At 37.0% G+C, this 22768-nt stretch overlaps 1 long non-coding RNA gene across 1 annotated transcript; it reads right to left on the bottom strand.

The window, feature by feature from the left end:
- Positions 1 to 155: 155 nt before the first annotated feature.
- On the bottom strand, positions 156 to 18627 carry LOC136254478 (uncharacterized). The gene is made up of 4 exons (XR_010700506.1): positions 18423 to 18627; positions 9030 to 9081; positions 8911 to 8974; positions 156 to 318 (listed from the first exon to the last, which is right to left on the bottom strand). It is a non-coding gene; the product is annotated as an uncharacterized lncRNA (long non-coding RNA).
- Positions 18628 to 22768: the final 4141 nt, after the last annotated feature.

The raw sequence follows: 22768 nt of genomic DNA, 5'->3' as shown, positions 1-22768 counted from the left end.
ACTGGAGCTGCACAATGTAGTGATGACAATGACTTGAATGAGACACAATCATGTTTTTTTCCAAACTCTACTTACGAAAATCACCAAAATTGGATGTGTGTGCATATGTCAACTTTCTGACCACACTAATATGTTACAGGTAAATGTATAGTCAATAACAGTGATCTAGTGATCTAATTGAATCATAGCCGTAAAAATAAGCTTCAAATGGTCATAATGACATAGTTTAGCTACAGTGTTAAAAACTTAAACAAGATATATATTTGATATCAAGGCAAGTTTCTTAGGTATCATCAGCTGGACTGCTTACTTGAAGAGCTACAAGGAAGATAAAATTACATGAATTCCAGAGAGTAATTTTAGGCTTATATGTACACAATAATTTTGCTGTTTAGATCCTTTTATAAGTGAGGTTATAATGCAGACTAGTCAATTATGCAGTTGTTGGTTGTTTTAATATGCTTACATGCCAGATGTAAATTGACAAGTATAAGGAAAAATTAGGAATCTTAACTTCAATCAGGGATCATAGAAAAAGTCAGGGATCACAGAAAAAGTAGGGAGGTCACCTAACCCTACAGATATACTAGTGGACATTTAATCCCTACTTCAGTCTATACCCATGACTGAATTAGGGATGTCCACTAGTATATCTGCAGGTGTGGGCGACTTACCTTGTTTCCCTACTTTTTTTCTATGATCCCTAATCGAACTTGAAACTTCTAATTTTTCCTTATACCTGTTTGTTTACCTTTTTTTGTAACATTATTGTGACTGCATGGTGAACCATCGCATACCACATCAAAAGAAAGGAGAGCACCAGAGTTAATGTTTTTGCCTGAATGTGTGCCCCAGCTATCAATTACTGACTCAAAAATAAAGTGGCCATTACACTTGGCTTTCTGCTATGTTCACCCCATTACACAGTGCTACAAATGAAGGAGAAGCCCAAATCCAGTCACCATGAAAAATACTGACAATTCACACACCCCAACTATCAATTACTGACTCAGAAGTGGCCTTACGCTTCACTTTCAGCTATGTTCAGCCTGTTACACAGTGGTACAAACAAAGAAACACCAGGAGAAGGACCAGCAGTTAATCAGTCACAACAGAAAATTCGGATTATTCTCATCACATGTAGGAAAGCCATCACGCCGTGCTACCTCAAATTGACACCTTGTGCTGTCAGCAAAGATAAATGGGACACAACGGAGGACAAAGGTAGGTTCATGAAGCATGCATTGTATGTACTGTGGTATGCCAAAAGGTACCAGTCAGGCTAAAATGATGTCAAAGGTGAAAAAAATGAAGCCTGTCGCCTTAGATGTTATCGATGTCTGAAGGCATCAGTTAATCAGTCAGTCAGGCAGTCAGCAAGTAGAAAACTCCACTAAATAAAAGGAAAAAAAATTGTTTTGGAAGTATTTCAGGTCGTACTGAAGGCATTTTTGGGCATGGCATAAAGATATTGTGAGGCTGGTTATAGCCGGAGATATTTTTGGTTAGAAAAGTCCAAACCTTAATTTAAAACACTTGTGTGGGCAAAGATCAAACACAAATAAGAGCGCTATTATTTCCATACAGCACTACGTACAGAGAATACAGCAATGTAGATCATGTGCATAATATTTGAAATCACCAGAAGTAGCCAAAACGATGCTATCTATTTGTTTTACGACCAAACTTACATGATGTAGACACTTACTGATTGTGTGATGGCTGAAAACTGATACGGTTCAAGTCTACAAAATGAACACTCCGAACAAAGATGACCAGAAAGCACTTTAAACCAGTTGAAACACTGCCATGCTTGTGCAGTATGAAAACAATAGCACTCTGGTATGTTTTTGAGTTGAATACAACACTTGATTTCACCTCGTGCTGCATTAGTCTCTGGCCCATGCCCTTGTGCTATTTTCCATACTGCACTCACAACGGTGCTTTAACTAGTACGTATATACAGTGTACAATTGCTAAGTAATCTTTGCATAAATTTGTCATTTGACAAAGTATTCAAACGTACAACATACTATAATCAACCTGTTATATGAGTTGTTCATAATTTGCACCATTAATACCTTTGATTACTTGTAGTTGAAGATCTTTATGCACTAAGACATTGTCCATTTTATTTTGTAAAAAATATCACAATTACATTTAGATATTCCTGATTATATGACTATTCACTGAATAATCAAATGTATTAAGATCTTTTCAAACTCATGATCACCCACATATATAATTGTGCTCACTGGCTGTGGCAAGTGGACTTTACATGCAGGATTACCTGACCAACTGCAGTCATGAAACAAACCAAACGTTGCAGCCTGCCTAGCCTTTAGCGAAATCGACTATAGATGCCCATATCATCACTTTATATAAGCACTCTGAAATTCTTTGCATGTTTATTATTTGCCGCTGTTCTTATGCTGTAATGGCCATGCTCTTAAGGGAACAGGAATAACTGGTGACTATTGTGGTGCATCACACAGTCAACACAATAAGCATTGTAGACAATTCTTCACAGAGATAATAGCACTAAGAAGGGATTATAGAGGTTATGGTGGTGTGCTGCTACTTTTGCATGTCTCAGGTCAGTGGCCTTGTGCGTACAGTATATCTAATTTGGGAATACCATCATTTTACACACATAAATAGACTGTGAGATATGCAAATTTAAACATTTCAATTCAGTATAGCTAGCAAGGCCAAAAGCTACAAATTTGAAACTTTCACTATAAATGCAGCAAACCATGTATAACCACAGCAAGCTACTTAGCTACTCATATAACCATAATTTTGAGCAACTTCTTTCATGACAGTATCTGTAACACAGGGCACACCACCATGGTGGCCACCTGTGCCACTCAAATACATACAGAAATCATCTGGGCAACTGTCCAAGAGGTATTCATGCTCTAGTTGTGTCTATAATCACTGTTATTTGACTATACCACCTAAACAAAAGAGTGTACCACACATATTGGAATGATAATTAGATAATTAAATTGAGTGACACTTGGCAGTTTGTGGGGCAGAATTAAGATGAGAGGTTTGTTTACTGTGTTAAGTTGTGATGAAGTTACAGATATTGTTTAGATATCTGTGTTTATGTTTTGTCACTCCCAGTTGAAGGAGTAGCTAATTGTTATAGAAACTGACTTCACCACATGTTTGGATATGCTTACTAATGACTAGATATACACACAATTATGGTTCTTGGTCACAAATACTTTGAAACTGAAACTGATCAGTGACTTCAATTAATCAGCATAGCAAAACTCAACTATATTCAATACTGTAAGATGGTTCATAAAGCATTCAATCAATGGTTAATTTATATATAAAGGCATTGTGTACTTGGTAAATTTAATTGTACTTATTAGTCAACTTTCACAGTCTTTACCTACATAATATGGTTTGGTATTTATGGTGTGCTGTGTTGTACATAAAGTGAACAACTACATGGCATCATTAACAGTATACATCATTAACAGTATATAGATGCCAGCAATGCATGACCGAATTTTGTTGAACCCAAAGGAGAACAGATGTTTGCACCAAATGAACCCAGCGACTTCAGTACAACTATTAATGATATGCCATTAAAGGTATGTGTATTGTACATTTGGTGTACTCAGATTTAAACAAAAAATTGTTGCATACCTATAAACATTGTGAAATCACACCATGAATCTTTAATTAACATCTCAAGTTGTTTCTGGAACTGTCCTTGCATTTGGCGAATTGCTGATTCATTAACCATTGTATGATGATCTGTACAGCAGTGTACGTGGGGTTTGATATATATCACAAAGTATACACCTATATGTGCATCCAGGAATAAAATTGCATGTCTTACCCCACACAGATGGCTTGGTAGACACGTAGATTAATGAAGATGTGAGAAATGCCATATGTGGTAGCCAGGTAGACAAATAAAGCATTCAGATGAATCCATTAAAATGTTGATAGTTAAAAAAAAAACAAGCATGGATCAAGAAGTCAAAGACCAGGAATACTTTGTAACCCCTTGATGGTTAATATCCAACATATTATCAATGAAAAAGGAAGCAGTTACCTTAGTGCTTTTGAGCAAAAATCCTTACCCTCCCTTACAGTACTGCCCAAGTGCAACATCGCACTTGCTCACACATGCAACTTTGCTCAAGATTTTAAAAAAATCGTTAATTAAGGGACGTGACAACTGTTTGTTCACAATTTTCATGAACAAAACAGTTGCCATGTTGTCTCACAAGCGAAACAGTTGTCACACCCCTTAATTAGCAATTTTTAAAATCTTGAGCAAAGTTGCGTGTGCGAGTGAGTGCGATGTTGCACTTGGGCAGTACCATATGTCAAAAATGCATAACTGTGTTCTGTTGTCTCTTTCAAAAAACTCCCTTGTAAGGATATAAGTCCTAGCACAATTAATACAATCAATTAGCAAAAGATGGTGCGGTGAGCTATCTTGTGAGTGATAAAAGAGGGAGCTCAACAGCTGTGTTGTGTCGTTTCATTCTCCTAAATGTACGTCTGATACTACTCAAGCTGAAGTCAAACTGTTGTCAAATCTCTGTTCATAATGGGAATACTTACAGAATATACAGAACATTCACATATCACAAGTGTAAATATACTTTAATGCTTTGCAGCATCTTCCCTCAGAAACCAGCAGGAGCAAAATGCTTTGAGCAAAACTTTTCCAGCCAAAACATTCACCCTCATATAGCTAAAACATTTACCCTCGTATGCACGTAGGTGTAGAGAGGTACTAATTTCCCAAACAATTTTCAATATACACTGTAAACCTTGTCTTCAGGGTACACACCTAGATTTAGTCATCAAAAAATATAGCACATATTTCTCATCTTGGTGATTATAATGATTGTGTATGTTTAAGCTATAGCACAGTACCAATAGAGTGATTATGTCTAACTAAGGATACTTCCATAACATGTAAATTAAACCAATACACACCTAGTCAGCAGTAGTTCATTATCAGGACTACACCCAGATACCCTAATGCACTTGAAATACATACACTGGTAAGTGCTGAAGATGAATGCAGGATAGTGGACCTTTATATAACCCTGTAAACAGACTAATGACGGATGAAATTAGCATTAAACAATAACTCATGTCCAACTAGATGACTTAAGCGTGTACATGTACATATAAATAAACTACATCTCGTTGAAGGATCAAATGTGTTACACTCAACACTGTTGCATATAACTGGTATACTTTGGTTTGTGGCTACACATGTGGTGTAACTTCACACACAGTGCAAAACGTAAGCTATATTTTCTAATTCCAACTCGCCATTAGTTGCTTGGACTGCTCACTGTATGTCATTGATACAATCTCTCCATCATGGACATTTTTAGTAATCACAAGTGTTTTACAAGTCATCCTTAGTGCCACACCTACATAGGGCCTATACACCTGTATGTATGTATCTCTCACAAGTAGTATGCAGTCACGTGTAGATACACTTGCACCGATTGTTGATTGATTGATGATTTAAACTCCACCAATCAGCCATGGCCGTTCCTCCTTGGCACCGCATCTTTCAAAACAGTATAGCAAATTGCAGTATTAAATAACATCTTTGTTTGCCATTACAGAAGTACTGTGAAGTTACATGCAATATTACAACATATATCGTGTACAGGCATACTACAACAGAATCATGATACTATAAAACAGCTCCTTGTCAATATTAATGTTAGTGATGGGTGTATATGCATACAGTTTGTTTCCTATATACAAGTATATATTTACGTGTTGTCTACCTGTTAATATGTAAGTAGATAAACTACACTTATATTAAAAGGATATGATAAAGGAGGGGACTTGCCAAGAAATATTTGCTGGTAGGTAACATGCACGTCAGCAAATCTACAATCAGACTACAACTCTTTAAAGTATGGTAACGCAGAGTAAAGATGACAGTATATTAATATTTGTTGTCACCGGGAAAATGATAGATAAAAACTGAACACTTATGGAATATCACATAGCAACCATATTCTTTAAATTTAGAAGCCAAGTACGTTATTTGTTACTTCAAGTTCATACCCACGCACATATACACAGCAGCATTGTTCTGTACAGCAGGAATCTCTGAATTGTATGGGAGTAAAGTACATACCTGACAGATAATCAGTACTATACATTACATGTCTGATAGTTGTAGAAAAACAACTCAACGAATGATGTTTTTAAATTAGGTGCATGCCTGATTCTTGATATTGTTTTTGTATGTGTACCTATCTAACTACCCTGTATACGTTTGTCCAAGAAAAACTATTAAATGGCTAAATGGCTTTGCTCTGAGTTGTTTTCTTTTTGTCAGTTGCAAAAACAGGTTTAGCAACTCTCTACAGACTTCATGAGCTACCTTCTAATTGGGTTTTACAGACATTTGACAACTGATAAACAATGATGTACGTATCAGGCCCTGTAAGTTAACAGGGATAGCGTATCCCTTCGTGCTGAAATGGGACGTATCCTCTTCATACATGGAACAAAACAAAGACAGCCTTGAAACTGTGTTTAAAGAATAACTACAAAGAAGACACTTCTACATATAATTTGAAGCTTTAAGTAGCAATTTAATTGAATTACAAAGTAATTCAATTCAATTACAATAACAATTTGCATGTAACTAATAAAAAACTAACTATGCTACAATAGTTAATTGCATGGCATTTATAAATAACTAAACTTCATACATAGTTGATTAATTCCCTACTTATCTAGCACTCCGGAAACTGGCTTTTAAGTACACTAGTATAGCTATAAACTGATGCACAAGTACTGTCATCACTACAAAATAACATCAGAGTATATATGTGTTCTAATTGCACGCACAACTTAAATCAATACTTAATGCATTAATTATTGAAGGAAGTAAGGAAAGAAAGAACAGTTTTGGAATTGTAGCACTATAGAGTATAGGAAGAACAAGATAATCAATTTGTAAAGCGAATATACTAAAAATATGTAAACTATAGGTACTTATGTTCACAGCCATAACTTTTCCGTTTGCAGTAGTCTACAGTATTGGGATTTGTCTAAAATATTCATCATGGATTGGCAAATCAACGAAGGTATGGTATTGATCCTGCAGTCACTTGCACATACATGTGTGAAGGAAGTTTTATTGAAGAAATGATGTTTATTTTATATGTATGCCATTGGGGATACAGTAATGAAACAAAGATTTTCAAACTCCTCATGAGCAGACGAATAAGATAACGTGTAGGCTTAATTGGTTTGAGACTGGTTTAATTCCTTGAGCAATGGCTTAATTAAAACTTGCATTTTTCTTTATAGCATGTATAATTTTACCAGTATTTAAATTTTGTTTTTCACAAAACACATGCCTATGTGAACTTTGCTGAGACAGTGACATATGCCGTACATATGGAATTTGTAGTAGGTGAGACCTACTGCATTAACATACATAACAATGATTCAATATTACAGTGATTGCAGTCATAATGTTGGTAAGTAGTTCTGGTCATTCACTGCCTGAAACATGAGTTACTTGATCACATTAAGCTCCAGCTAAATTTTCAGTTACGTAGGTAGCAACCAAACAGATTTGCACAGCACTTAACATTATGGTTTTCATGTAAAGGAAGATAAAATAGGTAACTATAAGGTATCCGCAGAACTTGCACTAATTACATAAATGACCAAAAAAGTTAAGGTACACACTTGAACTATCAGACTCACACAGAAGCCAACTGTTAGTTCCACAACACATACAGGTGTTTCTTCCTTATTACGCACTTAAGGAAACTCATTTTGTGCGGGAGAGTTAATGACAGATGTTGTTTTTTTTTTAACGAGGAACTCTACATGTTGAAATTCATTGAGCTCAAACAAAAACCTAATATTTACGTATGATAAGTACGCGTGCTTCCTGATTACAGTACATTAGTTGTTTAATAACTTGTACAGTTAATGCATTTTATGTAGGGGAAAGAAGTGCCACTTTCACAATGAATCCATTAAAGAGCAATTAACACATGTACAGATCAAGAGAGATAATCATCCTACATTACAACATAAATTTATGTAGCTATACACTATATTTGGCTTCAACACACCGACAGTTGTTTCTGGATACAATTATATTTCGCATTTTGCCTAGCAGTGGTTGTCTAGTTATTAATAGTTTCATTCTCTATGTATGTACACATGTAAGAATACGTGTTACTATAAGGAAATAAAAGCTTGTGCATGTACAATGAAATATCACTAAGTAGCCACCCAACCACTCGTACCTTCAATAGATCTTTCAAACACAGCTTATAAGGTATACTTTATGACCTCATTGATGACACTACCTTAGTACTTTGATCCAATAGGTGGGTGGTTTCATTTGTAACATTCATACTTGAGTGAAAAATATGGCCTCCTGTGGGACTAAGAAAGTTAGCCTCAATGAGATCATGGTTGTATTATTTATTACAATAGCTGCTGCTGCTGCTGTAGTTGCCTCCACCTCTCCTACTATTGCTGCTGCTGCTGTTGATGCTGCTGCTGCCGCTACTGCTGCTGTAGTATCAAAGGTTTCACTAAGTGTATTGCCTTTTTAAACTTGCTTGACTCAGCAACCACAACAAAGTACACACTTAGTTGTAAAATGAATGAATGCTGTATGATCATCACAATGTTACTTCCCCTAATCATGCATAAGTTAAATAACAAGAGTAGTGTTCTACTGTGGATTATTATTTCAAACAATTCCACAATCATATTCTTTTATATGTATGAACATGCAGTCATGCCAAATATATAGGAACATCAACCAAACATTTGGCATTATGATAGCAATTGAGGAATTTAATCATGTACACAGGATCACAAAATCAATGCTATTCTGACCTCAGTGTCTTTAGCATTTGTAAGATGATGGAAGGAGGTACGTTTAGTTTAGTAGTTCAATAATCTGTATGGTAACAGTTCATGATGAATCAACATCAAATAACAGTTACCAGACTCACTATCTTTGAGACTTCTCTGTTGATGGGGACTCCACTAACTCCTACAATTCATCTGCAATGTATAACAATGTCAAGGAAGTGTTTGTACACTTTGGGTAACATGGATTACAACATGAGTGCTCTCTTTATCAGGTTTCATCATACAAATATAATACACTAAAGTAAAGATTTTGCTATAAAAGTAGTCATCAGCTATGTATTAACAAACCGTGTTGACCATAATATTTAGTAAAGTTGGAAGTTACAGACACGTGACCTAATTTATGCTCCAGTGTGTACAATTTTTTTGAGATATTGGAGTTCGCATTATTCAATATATTATTTTAAAAGATTGTTGTCATCGGTTCCAGAGAATTACAAACTTCCAGAGTATTCCATGGCATTCGTATTAGATATACTTCAGACGTACTGTAGGGATGGTGGCTGATCAAATGATATATACTGAAGCATGCCAAAAAATAGAAGCAAAAAAAAAAAAAACTGGGATTCATTGGATTTTACTGCACTATAAAATAGTCTTTGATTGGCACCGAGTTTTAACTGATATCCCCATAAAGTAGTTTTTTTAGATACTTTATAACAAACCCTACCAGCTCACATGAGTGTTGTACCTCCTCTCAAGATTCCCTAGCAATACAAATTGCAACTGTTTTACACAAATACTTGCAAACTGCTAACAAGAGAACTCAATATCCTTTTCCAAGAATGATCTTTATCTCCTTGTACCACAGGTGCCATACCAAAAAATGGCAAACATTACTCAACGTTGACAATAATTTGTCATCCACATGGCTAAGAATACAACTAGACTAAATTATTTCACTGGTTTACATCAAGAGATAGAATATAGCATTGATATAGAAATAGTACATAGACAAACACATATGTTAGTTATGTGAATGTACGTACCTCACACAAACAGAGTCAAAAAGGTACTGTGTTTCTACTGGGATATCAATGTAATTTGTGCAAACACAGGTGCACTAATAGAATCACCTGGTTAATGATATCAGTACGCAATAACCATGCAATAACCAAGGCGTACATTGTTATTAAAATTTACCCAGACTGTCACCAAGGAAACAATATGAATTCAATGAGTTGGCATAATGGTTGTTATGCAACAAGGACTACAAAGAAACAAATGTTAGATCATAAAGAAAACGAATTTGTATCAATATTCTTGTAAAACCAACGGCGGCACCACAGCGTCACAGTAATGACTAAATATGCTTCCATGCTAATTTGTATAAAGAGACGGTATCCTTGGCAATACAAATTGTTTTTCTGTTCCAAACAATTATTTACAAATTGCTGACAGGAGAGTTACAGTAACAATTTCATGCTTAATAGAAATTTCATCTTTCTTGTACCGCAGATTCCAAATGGACCTATGCACGTAACAACCTGATGAATATTAGCTTATTGACAATGATGACAACTGCACAAATACCTCAAGTGGATATAGTAGAACAGCTAGAAACATGATGCACAATTACAGCTACATAAGTATGCAAGCTATCAACTGACTACAGTCTTAAGTACAGTCCAGTTAACAATATTGAATTACATAATCATATACATACAGCATTATGAATATACTTATAGTCAAATTGAAAGCAAATACAAACTAATAAAATTATAGAAACAGCTGTCAAATAAGAAAGGAAAAAAAACGTATGTACTGTATACATTGCTACAATGAGGGACATATCAGAATATTGAATTGGTATTGCTTTGAGAAAACTTACTACCAAACAGCAACTCGCATGCTAGAAAATCACACAAAATACGGAGAACAGTGTTTTAACAATGTTGGTATCATTTTAAAATATTTAGTCCGACCTAACTAGCAAGATGTATACGGTAGCTGCATGTGCATATAACTATATAATTATGTATTTTACATACGTATAATATATACATATAGTGCTTTTTAAAAATGTACAAATGTTGCAAATTATGAAAAGAACCACTGAAGTTACAGATATATAGTGAATACTTTGAATTCAATTACTCCTTGAAATATACACAACAATTTGATTAGTACTGAAGGATATGACCCAACACCATGGATACATACCCCACAGCTTATTACCAGCCTATATACATAGGTACTCCTTGCAACAATTTGATTAGTACTGAGGGATAAGACCCAACACCATGGATATATACCCATGGCTATTACCAGCCTATACGTAGGTACCATATATTTCATACTGTGTCTACAGTGCTCAGTCACAATACTATAAGATGTAGTAACCAAACCACAACAGTTTCATAATCAACCATACTGGTACTTGAGATGTACACAATATTCACCCTCCTTAGATACGCATGTACCAGCAATCTAAGCAAACACATATACGTACATACTTCCCTGTACATCAACTATGCATTCCTCAAATTAACAAAGAGTGTTAAACCAGGTGGACATCTGACCATGCAGATGGACTATATAATAGTTAGACGTCAAGAACCAGGGTTCTACGGGATTTAGAAAACTCGAAAGCCCTGGGCTGTAGCGCCCTCGCTGCGCTCGGGTGCTACTAAGGGCCTGAGGGTTTTCTAAATCCCATAGAACCCAGTGGTTCTTGACGTCTAACTTATTTAGACTACAACTCGTTATTGTACCTTGAGTTGACAGCTGCTTGTAAATGGGAAATGTATGGCTAATTACTAGAAACAAGCCCTCTACACCTCCCTACATGGCGGGACCTCAGCGTGGCTGTTGCTTCCCGTTTAAACGCCCATGCGTTGCCAATGTTACAGGCACGTGCTATGTATCGAAGTACTGGACTCAACGACTGGACTACAACTCATTGTTGCTGTTGCTGTGCCCCGACAGCTGCTTGTAAGCAAGTAATGTAGTGTTGATTAGTATAAACAAGCCCATTACACCTCCCTCTAATTCAGTACGGCTGTTACTAGCCATTTAAACGCCCATGCGTTGCCAATGTTACAGGCGCGTAATTATCGCGCTCCGTATCGCCTCAGAGCGTGGTCTCTATTGGACATGACCGTGGCTCTACGAGATTTAGAGACCACGTTTTCAGCCAATCAAATTTCAGTATCAAACTTGTTGTATTCTAAAGCACGATACGAAACAGAAGCATAACAGATTGATCCAGAAGCATAACTGGTTGATCAAGAAGAATAACTGGTTAAACCAGAAGCATACACTGTAGCTGGTTGAACCAGAAGCATGGTGGTTGAATCAGTAACATACGTAACTGGCTGAACCAGAAAAATAATAAGCATAATTGGTTGAACCAGAAGCACAACCATCTGAACCAGAAGCATAGCTGGCTGAACCAGAAGTACAACTCTAAAGCAAACCTTTTCTATACATTTCAAACTTATCATATGTGCTATGCTTTCCCCAACAGTATGATACCCGTAAATGCTACTATGAACATGTGCACTATGCGTAAAAATAATAAGTTTGAAAGGTACAAAAGGCACATACGTATGTAAAAAGAAAAATGCTATGTCATCAGCTAGATTCAAACACATGACTTACACACTACAATTGCATGTAAGCCAGACACTCTTCTGGCTGAACAGCTTGTCTACATTACATTGTAAAACTATTTATAAGGCATGCACAAGTTGAATGACACAGGTATCTATTTGCAGCTTGCATAAATAATTCTAGCCAGTTTTGCTCTGCACTATTGCTTTCAAGGTGCTGTAGACAGCGAACAACAGCCATTAAGAGTTTCATTAAATGCAACTTTAGTCCCAGATAATGAGCACTTCACCGCATAATAACCACTTTAACATGTGCAGCCACTAGCGAGATAATAATCTGATATCAAAGAATTGTAGACAGACAGATGGCTTTTCAACTTTATACATATAGATATATAATTGATAAGTGCCATGGTGGAGACAAAGCCAAGGACAAATTGCAAGCAAGTCTTACTTTTCTGTAGACAAACCTAGTCCAATACACACCATTCTTATGCTAGTGTGGTGAGCAAAGGTGGTACATCAAGCCTGGGAAAATGGACAAAAATGCAAGACTAAGGTTATCAGGGCAGGCAGGCACAACTAGCGGTGATGATGAAATGCTTGAGCTGACATGTGGCAACAGATAGCAAATACTGGTACTGGCACAAAATCCCCAAGGCTCGATCAAGTTCACTCTCATCCACCAAACTTTACATATTCATTATAAACAAATTTGAAATTGTTATGAAAATCATCCTATGAAAATACAGTGTAACATGTTGCATGGTATCATAGCACTGTATACAGTGGAGAGTTAATTATCCAAACTAATATAGGGAGGGTGTTAATGTAACTGAAAAATTAAACAGTCTTTTCATTTATACACAGAACTTTGTGTTAATTACTCTAATAGAACATACGCCTGTTGATAAAATACCGTAATTAAACAGCCATTTTGGAATTTGAGTATTCAGATAATTGACTGTCCACTGTAGTAATGATCAGAGGTTTAAATTTTCCTGCCAAAAATATTGAACAAAATTCAGCCTCACAGCATCTTGGCAGCATTGGTCACAATGGAAGATGGAAAGTAAAGTGCATTGAGAATCATTCACGAAGAGGAAAAAAAAGTTTGTGAATTTCATGATTTTAGATACACTCACGAATATTTTCTTGCATATTTTTCCCCATCATGCCTGTTGTAAAAGATGCCCTGAAAAGCTTCCAGGCTTGAAAGCTACTGATCATTCTCTTTCCTTAGCAGGTCTATAGCTGTATCTACTTGTACAGAATCTCCAACCCTTCACACACAACTGATCACAATTTTATGCATCAGTTCAGCATTCATATGGTGAGTGGCAATAATTGTACTGAGGTTTGTAGTAGCATCTGAATCACACAACAACTGTGTGGGCATTACTGTGATCACAATACCGCAAAATGCTATGTAAGCTTTTGCACAGATAAACATGTACTAGCTCCAGGTGCAGGATTGGAAATGGTGCGGTGCACCCAATAGTCCTACTGACACACTCTGTGCTCATTGAATTCTAAGATTTTTGCACCCCTTCCCTGCCTTTTGGAAGCATGGTCCATGATCCTGCATTCTGTCTCCTCTAAGAAAAGTGTTTTGGTTATTCTTGCAAGTCGCTGCATTATATGTAGTAGACTGTACTTAATCTTTTGAGCAGGATTAGTCCCGTACATACTGTACGAGAGTAGCAAACTTTGCATGCTTATACTGTCTTGCTGGATAGGTGTACTTAGTGTTTAGTTGAAACAGTCCTTTAAGCCTATACTTTTGCACGATGAAGTAGCTAACACATTTTTCTGGGTATTCTAGCTTTTATCTTTAGTGATACTACAATTTTGCTACAACGGAGCAAAAGTTTTTGTCTACCTATTGCTTTGTGAAATAAAGGTCATTAGCAGTGCGCTTGTATAAAAGTCATAAAAATAAGAGTTTGTCTTTGCTACGTTATGTTTCATATCTTTAAAAATCAGCTGTTTGAGTGCTTTCTACAAAGATATGAGTTGTACACAATGATTTTCTGTCCATCGGAAAAACAAGAAGCATGCTAAGAAATGAGGGTACACTGTTACAGTCACACAAAGTTTACCAATTAGTGCACCAATAAGCTAAGTTGATGTACTGAAAATCTCTATTCCAAACCATGCTAGCCTTTATTGCTAGGTGGTTATGTCAAGAACAAGTGAACTCAGGTGCAGACTTCAAACGATGCCAGTTGTTCCAGATGATTAGTGCATGGCTATATTCAAATGCACCTTTTCAGGTCTTCACGATTTTAACATTACAATTATCTGAACACTAATTTTCAAAATTCCAAAATGGCTGTTCAATTAGGATATTTTGCCAACAGGTGTATGCTCTATTACAGTAAATTGTATTATAAGACTTCAATTTTTCAGCTATACTAACACCCTCTCCCAAATTTAAACCCCAGCACAAAACAGTAGTAGCAGGTTGTGCTTTCTCAAATGTAAATAGGGGTTGTCACTATGTATTTTCATCATCATCCCAAGTTGTCAGAGGAGTGCCCGACATTGAAACTGTGCTCAACTTGATGCCCTTTGTGTGGGAAATGCTGATGAGAACCACTTGTGTCTTGCAGAAAAGGAAAGCTCATGGATAGTAATAGTAAGGTTTTCATTGCATTAAGAATTGCTATTATGATGGTGCTATCCACTGCGGAGTTTGTGAAGAGTTTAGGCAAATTTTAAATTGTATGCTGTATCGACATCAGGGAAAGATAATGATAAGACTGATTGCCAGAGCCATACCAATTACAGGAGGTACTTGTCATTGCCAGAATCTGCTGTCTAATTGATTTAAATAATGACTTTAAGGATTTGTGGTTTACATTACCACCCCTTCTTGTTTTATGGCTTTTTCGGTAATCCCTATTCCCCATTTAAAAAATTTCCAATTGTTATACATCATACAGTACGATAGTACTATATAGTAGGAACCACAAAGGAGTAGGCGTGGTCACAAAATAAAACCCAAAAACCAGTCTCAATCTTCCCTGACAACAATGAGGCAGTATTGGTTAGGCAAAAGTAAGCCCAAACAAGTTTTCAGATCGACCCAAAATGCTTTCAAGAAGTTGCAACGGAATTTACAAAAAAAAATTATTTAACGGAATTTTCTACTGACTGGCTGACTGAGCAACAGACTGATGCCTTCACACAAGCGTAACTCTAAGGCTACGGCTTGATATTTTCAGCATTCGACGTCACTTTGGCCCGAGAGGTGCCTTTTGGCATACCGCAGTATGCACAATGCATTCTTCATGGACTTATCACTGTCCTCCTTTGTGTCCATTCATCTTTGCTGACAGCGAAAAGTGTCGATTTGGCGGTAGCACATGATGCTTTCTCTTCTTAACGGAGTTCGTCCGTAATTTTCATAGTAGCTATTTTGATTGCAGAGGTGCTTTTCGAACAGTTCTTGATTCGTACTGCTGTGTAACTGGTTGAACATAGCTGACAAGGGATACTTCACTTTTCAGATGATAATTTATATATGTAATTTCAGATGCAGTATACGTGGGTTTGCTTGTCATAATTATTTACAAAGAAAGTTAACAAACAAGTACACAAAAATATTTGGAATTTTCAACTAGAGTAGGAACCATAGCACATCAATAAAAAGGTACTGTAACAAGCTGGAGTAATGCACAAAATTTAATCACAGTACAACAATAGGAAGTGTTATATCCCTACTGTGCATTTCCATTGTGGTATCTTGCAGCACAGTACAAATATAGCGCTTCTTATTGTTTTATTGTGATTTAATATCGTGCAATACTCCAGCTTCTTTCAGTACTTTTTTATCAATGTGCTGTGGTCCCTGCTCTAGTTGAAAATTCCATTTTTTTGTATATTTGTCTATTTTAAAATCCAGTAATGGATTTTTTGTACCTTATGGAGGGAACTTTGGCCCCATTAAAATTTGGTGAATTTGGCGAATGACCATGAATTCGCCAAATTTTCCCCATTCAAATATTTTCGCTGGTGAAGAAAATAGCAAACCAAGCGCCTCGGATTAATCAATTTTCTACTCAACCAAGGGCTACTGGGCCAGGCATCACGCTAGAGCAAGGCTTGCCTCGACTATACCTCACTACACATATCCTCAAACCTCACCTTGAAACGGGTGTGACAAGTAGCAAGTTATACCATATTAAGTACGACATTCACTATTCCAGAGGGTGTAGATATACTGTTAGTTGATAGCTGATTCCAGGCGTTGAAGAGGCATGGCACTCCCAGTTCTCGCTTCAGACACAGCAATCAGTAATCTAATTAATTAAATAAGGTGTGTGCTTTGCTAATAATTCGCCAAATTTTATTTCGCCAACAGCGATATTTTACTTGATTCGCCAAATTATTCCTCATCCAAAGTTTCTCTCCATACAGTATCACTTCGTTATGTCTCTGTGAGGGAGTGCCTCAAGTGCAATTATGCACTTACAGGAAGAAGTACTCATCATGCAGACGCTATGTGCGATCATCTTCTTAGTCTAAGAAGTGCTGTTATAGCCTTGACCAATAAGGCCAAAGGAGCTCACACAATGGAATCCTGTAATTTTACTGTTATAGATCTAGTATACAGAATGCAGCAGCCTGTAATGGCGAAGAAAGCTTAGAAATTTATTGAGGTGTAGGGTGGTTGGTGACCTGTGGAATACGGGTTATTTAAGGTCATGGACATGCGGAGCTAACACCTTGATAGTTAATATCCAACATATTATCAATGAAAAAGGAAGCAGTTAGCTAAGTGCTTTGGAGCAAAAATTCTTAGCCCTTATGTCAAAATGCATAACTGTGTTCTGTTCTCTTTCAAAAAAAAACCCTAGTAAAGCCCTGGCACAGTTAATACAATCAATTAGCAAAAGACGGTACAGTGAACTATCTTGTGAGTGACAAAAGAGGGAGCTTAACACATGTGTTGTGTCATTTCATTCTCCTAAATGTACGTCTGATACTGCTCAATCGGAAGTCAAGCTATTGTCAAATCTCTGTTCACGATGGCAATACTTACAGAATATACAGAACAGCCAAGTTTCACAAGTGTAAATATACTTTAGCGCTTTGCAGCATCTTCCCTCAGAAACCAGCAGGAGCAAAATGCTTTGAGCAAAACTTTTCTGGCTAAAACATTCATCCTCGTATGCATAGCCATTAGTGGTCAACATTGCTGATATTTTTTTCAAAGTTAGCTATATGTACAGCGACCAATGGGAACTGATGGTAATCAGCGGGACAGCAGAGTTTGTCAACTCCGGACACATAATAAAAGTCATACTTTATTCATCTATGCCCTTCTATGCATACACAGTGACACTTTGTCTGTGGAGATTCTACCACTTCTTTTGTAGGGTAAGTAACATAGGATAATTTCTGTACTTCGAAAATGTTTATTAAACGGCAAGACATTACATTTCGTCATTATTATTATTATCAATTTTACCACAAGGGAAGGCATACACAAAAGGCAAAGCCTGTACAAGGTGTCAGCCCAAAATATAACATTATAAAAACAAAGAAATCTACAAAACTACACTAAATACAAAATACACAAAAACAAACAAAAGCAGAGATACAAAACATCAATTAACACACACAAAACAGTATAAAGAATGCCGGAAAGATTTGGGGTTGGAGTCATTGAGAATGTATAATGGTATGGAATTCCACAGAAAGACAGTATTGATAAAGAATGAATAACGACGAGAATTGATCGTCATTTCTTATTGGTGTAAAACGATGGTAATTAAAATATTAATAGCCTTGTTTTCATCATACACGGTACTTATATCGCGGATATCGAGTCACTGGCATTTAAATGAATCAGGTGATACAACCACACAACACATTGTGTTTACAACGCGTACACGAAAAGAAACTCACTGAAATGACGACACAACCGTTCTGGAGTGCTAAAGCGGCAGGAAAGAAGGTTCTGGCTTCACTACACATACAACATACCACCACAAAGATGTAGAATAAATCACGTGCCCGTCTGGCGTGCTCTATGATAAATCAACAAATGCAAGGGGATGGCACTCCAATATATTCTGCACTCCACTGAATCTTCGTCCTCGGTCAAAACGAAAGTCAAAAGTCAAGAAATAAATTTGCAGTAGGTCAAAAGACAAGCTTCGTTTGTAAAGTGTATACCGTGTCTTCTATTTATATCACGTGTAATCAGTATTGAAGCGTTGTAATCAATGAAATTCACATATTAATAGTCTTATCACAGTTAAAATGAATATACCTCAGCGTGGCCCTCAGATTTTCTGACTGTTCCAATTGTATAATAAGTGACTGTTCTATTAGAGTGTTTTGATCTGGCTAATGTAACTGACATTTTGGAGAGGAAATTTTGACATTTTTAAGACAGGGGTTAGTAAAAACTCCATATAAATGGATTTGGATTGTGTATATGTGTGCTGAGTGCAGTAGGTAGGCTGCTACTGTCAGAGAAGCCTAAATGTAATGTAGCTATTCGGGAAAAAATCAAGGTGCGGTCATTGTGAATGTATCTATTTACTATTGGACGGTAGCTGATGCTCTCAATGTTCATAAAAATAGCTTTGAATTCGATATAGGTAACTATTTGATTTGTACGAGCTTCACATGTGGCCGAATTTAAGATTGCTCGACAGAGGTGACTTTTGAGCTTTGTAATTCACAGCCAATAAGTACTAAGCCAAATATCTACATATATTTGGAGAGTATAAGAGTTGCTCTTTCATATCAAGCACAAAAAGACTTGATCAGCTTCAAGCATTACTAGCAGTGCTACTCAACCGATAATGCATATTTTTTGTCCGAGAATTGAGAACATTCAGACAGGTCACTTTTGCACCTCCTGCAGCCAGACAAAGAAAGCTGCAGGTCTAAAATTTTGCATGCAAGAGTTTATGGCCTAGACCTCCCCAAAGGCATAGCAAGAGCAGAAATTTTCTTTGCAAGTTTAAAGAAAAATCGCGTCCTAACCGATGGTGGTCAAACATTGGTGGCTTACTCTAATAGAACGCACGTTTTTGCTTTCGCTGAAATCATCTAATAGAACACACATAGAATGTTCTAGAACAATCTAGATCTTCTATTGGTAGATCAGGTTTACTTATTAAGCTAGAATTTTTGTTTGTAAGGTCAGGTTTACTTATTAAGCTAGAATTTTTGTTTGTAAGGTAGAAATTAAGTGAAGTGATCAGCCGAGATAGCAGTGGTTCAGTGGTTAAGGATACAGGCGTTAGGTATGGAGGTCCTTGGTTCGAACTCTGGTCATTATTATTATTATTTATTATTATTGGGGGTACAGGTAAGGAGGCAAAGCCTGTAAAAACCTGATCTAAACAATCAAACTACTACAAAAATAACTATACAATATCATACTGGTAAGGCCACTCCAAACAAATTCTCTGTTTCCCGTCCACCACCCGCATCTGGTTACTGCCAACTCCAAATATTCCATTATTCCGTATTCTTCCATTATTTTCCGGTTATTCTTGCATACTGATAGGATCAGTAAAAGCTATCTTGAAACAGTGTCACAGGGGCGGATCTAGGATTTATAAGGCCAGGCCAAATTAATTCATAGTTTATCGTCACCGCCCGCACGGGTTTTTAGGAATAGAGCAATAATTTCATAATTCATTATTTCTCACGTGATAATCATTGCTTACGCTTCTGAACTCGTTTTTGTATATTAAAACATGGTGTGTGCAACAAACGTGACGATTCTAAAGAGAGATTGCATAAACGAATAGCTAAGTATTAACAGTGATGTAATCAAATAAGCTCTGCAATCATTGTTAAAGTAGCTAGCAACTGTGTGAAGCTACTTTTTAAATGTTTTTCCATGTTAAAAACTATGAAATATGAAAAATGACCTCCCGCCCGCATGACTTTTTCAAATATCCCGGACGATAAACTGTCAATCAACTTTGCCTGGCCTAAAAGGGGGGGCTAACTCAATGTACTAATCTCTTGGGTAGAGGTGTGCGAAACACACTTCCCAGCATGCGAAGCATGCTGGAACTAGGGGGGTCTGGGGGCATGTCCCCCTAGGAACATTTTGAAAAATAGATGCTAAAATACTGCAATTTGGAGACATTTCCACATAAAATTCATAATATTTTCTGCCTGTAGATATTTTATATACTGCCTTTAGATTATAGGTATGGCTCTCTGACTCTGAAGTATTTTGCTAATGGAAAAGTTTGGGTAGGTACAGGCAACCAAGTACATGATGCACCCCTCTCACAATTGCACAACATTGAATAGGTGCATGTTAGAATAATAGTACGTTGAAAGTGGAAAATTTTGAAATTTGAACAATACAAGATTGAATCTGAGAGCATTTTCAATGGAAATTGTGTACCTGAATTAAGTATTGTCATACATATTAACTATGTACACAAGTAGATGAATGAAGCCCTTTAAACAGACTATTGCACTTCATTGTATGTATAGGTGCAGGCAGATTTGGAAAAATTCCATAACAGAACCAACTACATGTTCCAGTGAATGTTCTATTAGAGTAGTTAGCTGACTGCTCTATTAGAGTATCTCGATCTTGTACACCTCCAATGCTGATCCGGGTCCTTGTTGCATAAACTGTAGCATAAATCCACTGATAATACCTTGGAAAAATGCTTATAAGGTGGTTCTATGAGTATTTGTATTATTAGTGATCATATAATTATGCTAAAACAAAATTTCATTATAATACTCAGCATATTGATCAAGTAAAGCCTAAATATGAAGGGGGGGGGGGGGGGGGGGGGGGGGGCTTCAATGGCGGATCCAGGATGGGGCAATAGGGGCAAATGCCCCCCCCCCCCTCTCACCTTGTGGAAGAGCCAGCCATACTTGTAATTAAAATACTACCAGGCCAAGATCAGTTTAGCTATACACCTCATGAAAATATGTACATTTTACTAGCACTTATTACAATTTCACCTGAAAACGAAGCAAACCAATGTCAAACTAGCTGTTAAATTGTTACCTAGCACCTTCGTGCGCACTAAGCGCCTCTAAAATTAATTATCGTGTTGCTGTTGTTTAAGACGTTTGGAGCCTTTAAACAGCTTTTAAGACTTTACAACCATCTTCAAAGGCCAAAATGGCAAAAATCATCAGTGAGATACTACTAAGAGGTGATTATTTGCTGTTTCAAAAATGCAGCAACTAGCAAGAGAATCTGGATCTCCCCAACCACCAACAACTTAACCTGTTTGTGCCCCTCCCCTTGCTGGCTCCTGGATCCGCCCCTGGGCTTCAGCCCCCAAGGTCCCCCCCCCCCCTGGATCCGCCCCTGTGTCAGCAGTGCTATCAAGTCAGCACAAACCTTCGTTTGTGTTATTTTTGTAACTTACAAAAGAAGGACAAGCTTATTATGCATGCTTTTATGCAGCCTTTTTGGCTGTGCCAGACAAATAATGGCTTCAAAAGATAGCCAATCTTATCAATGGCGGATCCAGGATGGGGCATTTGGGGCAAATCCCCCCCCCCCCCCCCTTCAAGAAATTGCATACAAGATCGAGATACTCTAATAGAGCAGTCAATTACTCTAACAAAGCAGTCACAATGTTCATGAGGCAGTGTAGCTTACCTATGAAGCTATAAATAGGATTTTATTTTACATAACAGACGTGATAATTATAGTTGGTAAGGATAACTAGCTATTATTGTCGTGACCTTTTTTTTTTTTTTTTTGCGGGTCTTCAACTGGTTTTCAGCAAGTTTTTTTGGTCTTCAACTGTTTTTCAGAAAGGTGCTCCCCCTCTTTCCAAACTCTGGATCCGCCCCTGCTTATAATAAAATAATGGAAATGGACCGTCCGCCCGCATGCAAATATGCCTGAATCCAGGACGGGAAACAGAGAATTTATTTGGAGTGGCCTAATCATAATAAAATCTATCTAGGTGTGTCTTAAACAAATTAGTTGAATGAACATTAACTGAGTCATATGGGAGTCCATTCCAATCATTTATAATTCTTACTGAATAAAAGTCATGTTGAGTTAATTTTTTTCGACATTTTTTATGCACCTTTTTTGCCCCTCAGTGACTGCTCTATTAGAGTAAGCCACCGATGTTCGGCCACCAGGAATTTTCGGACACTCGTACGCAGATACTATGCGACGTATTCTCTTGCATTTTGCATTGCTATTACCGTAGACACTCACCATTTAGCCCACCAAGTTTCTTAGGATTTCTTCAAGGAATGTGTGTTTGGCGAAC

The sequence above is a fragment of the Dysidea avara genome, chromosome 4, assembly GCF_963678975.1.
Source record: "Dysidea avara chromosome 4, odDysAvar1.4, whole genome shotgun sequence".
In the NCBI taxonomy this organism is placed as follows: Eukaryota; Metazoa; Porifera; class Demospongiae; order Dictyoceratida; family Dysideidae; genus Dysidea; species Dysidea avara.
Note: the sequence above shows the minus strand (reverse complement) of the source record. Positions and strands in the feature narration are given on the sequence as shown.